Genomic DNA, 5085 nt, shown 5'->3' on the forward strand with positions numbered 1-5085 from the left:
GAACCACCGCAGAGCTCGACAGAGCTACGCAGGTCCTGGGAAACAATTGCCTCTCAAACAGAGAGGAGCAAATCGCCATCAACAAGGACCTTGACAGATGGTACTCACCCCTAGCTCAAAGCTCAATAAGAGTAGACAAAATGAAAAAAAAAAATCTACAAAAACATTATGTTCACCCATAATAGAGCCGACGAGGACGGACTTAAAAAAATCCGCCACAGAGACGTGAATCCCACCAACGACAACGACAAAATAGATCTAGTCATTTTCCACAAAAAAAAGAACACATCCCAACTCCTTATAAAGAACAACCCCTGCCAGAGGACCACGGAACTTCAACGTAGCCATCTAGTGTATGAATACTCCTGCATGAAAGGGTATTGTGAAGCCCTCAAAGATAAATAGGGATGACTACGACGAAGCTCACGAGGTGCCTTACACTTCACCTCTCCAATGGAGCTATCAAACGACACCACGAAGACATGCATCAGACCCCACTGACGAGGAAGAACTTGGAGGAGGGCATCACTATCCTACAGATAGGAACCAACCACACACGTCTTTATATCCTGGAAGCCTTACACATAAAAGATAAAAAAAAAACCTAGCATAAACAGACAGATTCCGGACCCATTTACTACCCCCACATCCAAAGAAGTTGAGCTCCGTTATAGGTTCACGGCCGATAGGTCAGTGGGCGGCGCTACGCGTCATGCCTCCTGATTGGTTGACCGGATCAGGACTGAAGTGTTTGTAATCCGCGTATTGTGTATAAATACTCGATCCTCGCACATTGTATTCATTAGCACTGAAGATGCCTAACTGTTAGGCGAAAGCTCTGCATTAAATCAAGATAGTTCCCATGCCTTTACCTAAACCTCCAATGTTGTTTGGGCAGGTAATTACAGAACTCAGTACGAAACAGTGCGCCAGCATAAAAAAAAATCGAGAATATCACAAAAAGAAAAAAAGAACGTGAACACAGAAATTGCTGCAAATTTCAATGATAAACACACACACACACACACACACACACACACACACACACACACACATATATATATATATATATATATATATATATATATATATATCAAACAATCAGACCTGGCCTTGCTCGAGCTTTGAACTTCGGCCCTACTGAGTAGAAAACCAAAGCGTTACCACCCCACCACTCGGATCGTTAAATCTCGATACCTGATATGATCTCATACCCATGGTTGGGCCGACTGAAATCTACAGTCCTTAAGCCCGTTTCCTGCGAGACCCAACGTCACCAGAGAGCAAGTTGGTAACTAAGCTGATTCTTTTCGTCGTTGTAACTATTACAGAACAAATCGCTCGTAACGGCGACGTAAATCAGGCCCGGCCTTGCGCGACCTTTGAATTACGGTCCCTCTGATCGTGAGACCAGATTGTTACCATCGTAGAGCGATTTGTTCTATAATAGTTACAATGGCATATTGAATCAGCTTATAGATATGTAGATACATGGATAGATATATATATATATATATATATATATATATATATATATATGTATGTATATACATATATATATAACACTGGGGAACACACTTTCGGTTGCATGAGTTCTGACACTTGATTCTGGTAGATTTGAGGTCACAGATTCTGAAAATGGCATTCGTTTGTGCAGATCAGGTCTAGTTTTGATGCTACGCGGCAATTTACATATCAGGTGATATGTTCTGAAAATAGCAAAGGGAGGTAATAAGCATATTAGTTTACATTCATCAAGTACTATTCTTAATTACATCAGTGCGTCAAATATAGATTTGTGTGTGCATTATTATTTTATTTCATTAAAACAATTATTTTATTTCTTTTCCAGGTGTGATCATTCTGTAAACAGTGTTGACTTCAATCAAAGGAAACATGGCCTCTATAGCAAGTAGAAGGAAATGTGTGACGTGCCCGGATTCATTCTGCTACATTTGTGGTGCATTGACAGCTCCAAAGCAAAGAAGGAACATTAGTGAATTTGTGAAGAGAGCTTACTTTTGCTACTTTAAAGTGAAACTTGGAGATCAAGACAAACCATGGGCACCGCATAAGGTATGTCATTCCTGCGAAGAAAACTTGCGTCAATGGACTAAAGGAAAAGACAAAATAACATTCGGTATTCCGATGATATGGCGTGAGCCACGGGACCATGTCACAGACTGATACTTTTGCGTGACTCGTGTTGCTGGTTTCACTAGTAAAACTCGTCATCTTATCACATACCCTAGTCTAGATTCAGCAATCAGGCCTGTGCCCCATTCAGATGATGTTCCAAAGCCTATCTTCACTCAACTTGCTTCTGTTGAATCTGACAGTGAATGTGACACTGAGGTCACAGAGGAGTCAACTAACAGAAATGACTTAGATTTTGCAGGCATATCAACAGAACCGGAAACATTTAGCCAAGCAGAACTCAATGACTTAGTTCGAGATCTGGGTCTGTCTAAAAAGCTGTCAGAATTGTTGGCTTCACGGTTAAAAGATAAAAACTTGCTGAAAATAGACACAAAGGTAACATTCTTTCGCAACAGAGAAAAGAACCTCTTACAGTTCTTTGATTCTAAATTTGACTTTGTCTACTGTTGTGATATTCCTGGATTAGTCACCGCGATGGAAGCTCCAGGTTATGATCCGAAAGAGTGGCGCCTCTTTATAGATAGCTCTAAGCGGAGTCTGAAGTGTGTTTTATTACATATAGGCAACATCTTTGGCGCAATACCCATAGGACACTCAGTACACCTGAAAGAAAAATATGAACACATCAAAACGGTTTTGGAGCTACTCAAATATGAAGAACACAAATGGATCATCTGTGTTGATCTAAAAATGGTAAATTTTTTGCTAGGACAGCAAGGTGGGTATACAAAATTTCCTTGCTTTATCTGCCTCTGGGACAGCAGAGCCAAAGACAGACACTGGATTCAGAAGGAATGGCCAGTTAGGGAAAGCCTCAATGTTGGGAAAAAGAACATCATTTATGAACCCCTAGTGGAAAGTGAAAAAATTGTTTTCCCGCCCCTTCACATCAAGCTGGGCCTTATGAAACAGTTTGTCAAGGCGCTCGATAATGAGTGACTGTTTTAAGTATCTGTGTGAAGTGTTCCCTGGTTTAACGCTAGAAAAACTCAAAGCAGGTATTTTCGACGGCCCTCAAATTAGGACGCTGATTAAAGACCAAGCCTTCACTCAATCCATGACTGATGTTGAGAAAAATGCATGGGGAGCATTCGTTTCTGTTGTAAGGAACTTTCTTGGAAACAGGAAATCAGAGGACTATAAAGAGCTCGTTGAATCTTTGATGGAAAGTTTTCATGTGTTAGGTTGCAACATGAGCATTAAGATGCATTTCTTGAACAGTCATCTTGAACTGTTTCCGGCAAACTTAGGGGACGTGAGTGATGAGCAAGGTGAACGCTTTCACCAGGATATCAAAGTCATGGAAGACAGATATCAAGGTCGCTGGGACATTCACATGATGGCGGACTATTGCTGGAGCATTCAGCGAGACTGCACTGAGAGGCGATATTCAAGACAGTCCATTAAACGCAAGTTTGTGCCTGAATAAATCTGGCATAGTTCACAAAAGCAACTGATGGATCCAAAATATGCTTGTCAAGGTAAATAAAAGTAATTAAAAATTAATTCTACGTGTTTGGTAATTCCTCACTGTGTGCTGGTTTAGATTTTTAGCGGTAGTATATGGTAGTCAAACTATATAGAGTAGCAAATGGGAGGTAACTCACCGCAACAAAACTAGACCAGATAGAAAAAAAAAAACGGTGCCATATTTGAAATCAGTGACCTCAATTTACCCAGAATAAGGGCTCAAAATGTATGCAACTGACAAAAAGTTGAATTATGTTCCCCAGTGTAATATATATATATATATATATATATATATATATATATTTTTTTTTTTTTTTTTTTTTCTCTCTTTTTCAGCGGATAAAAGAATATCGAGAGGTCTTAACGAGGCACCGTTTAACGCTTTCAATATGGTGGCTTGATTCGTTGTTTCTGTTTCATTTAAGAACAAATGATCTCATATAGCTAAAGACACAATGTGCCAGTTACTCATGAAATGCGAGTCACGATAGACGAGTGTCTAGCCAATTATCTGTTTATCTGTAGTATACTCTTGTAAGGAGAAAATTGAGACTCATAGGATAATTCTACCTGGGACAGAATCAGAGATAGACGCCGTGCAACCATCGAGGTCAGTAATATTTCCGGGTACACTGTGAAAACAAAAGTGGCCATGACAAGTAAAACTTCATTGTATACGAAACCAATTAATTTCAAAGCATAGTAATAGAAACATTTCAAACTAGATTTGGGAAAAGAAACAGTGATGTCCCCGTAATTGCAAAACAGAACGAAACACCACAAACGTATACAAATAATTTATATCCACAGTACAAGTCTATCGGGAGAATGTGGCTCTTCGACTAATTCTTGGGGTTAACAAATCTAGTTACCTGTGAAATCCGTATGAAATATTGTATAAAACCTATTTCCGCCTTAACGCCGACCGAGCGGGTTAGGGCGTCGCTGCTTTCGGTAAAGGTCGAGGTGATGGCGGTTCGAACCCTGCCATCGGCGTCGAACCCTGCCATCGGCTTCAAACCCTGCCTTCGGCGAGTTGAACCAAGGGCATGGTTAATTAAATCGACACTAAAAAGTCCTCTATAAAGGGCATCGTCCTAGCCTCCTGATAGGGTAGGGAGGTTTGTGACATTAAACCAAATCAATGAGTCAAAGGAAAGCATTGGTACACAAGAGTGTTGATGTCATGATGGACCAGGAATACAACGGTCTTCCTCTCCGTGAAACATTCACGTTCTGTTGAAACGTTATGACAAGTTGTGAAAGATGGGAAAATAAGAAGACACGGGTCTAGTTCAGAGTTTATTTCCTAACTGGTTTCGCTTTTAGCTTCTTCAGAGGAACGATTCTCTGGATCGAAGCTGACTGTATACATTGGTAAACCTTCTCCATGTTGCCAGCATGTATACCGTCAGCTTCGACCCAGATAATCGTTCCTCTGAAGAAGCTCAAAGC

General features: G+C 40.5%; 1 pseudogene; it reads left to right on the forward strand.

The window, feature by feature from the left end:
* Nucleotides 1–1789: 1789 nt before the first annotated feature.
* LOC143034224 (uncharacterized) lies at nt 1790–3099 on the forward strand (annotated as a pseudogene).
* The last annotated feature ends 1986 nt before the right edge of the window (nt 3100–5085 follow it).

Source organism: Oratosquilla oratoria, chromosome 17 (genome assembly GCF_046742065.1).
Source record: "Oratosquilla oratoria isolate Oo_2021 chromosome 17, ASM4674206v1, whole genome shotgun sequence".
NCBI classification, from domain to species: Eukaryota; Metazoa; Arthropoda; class Malacostraca; order Stomatopoda; family Squillidae; genus Oratosquilla; species Oratosquilla oratoria.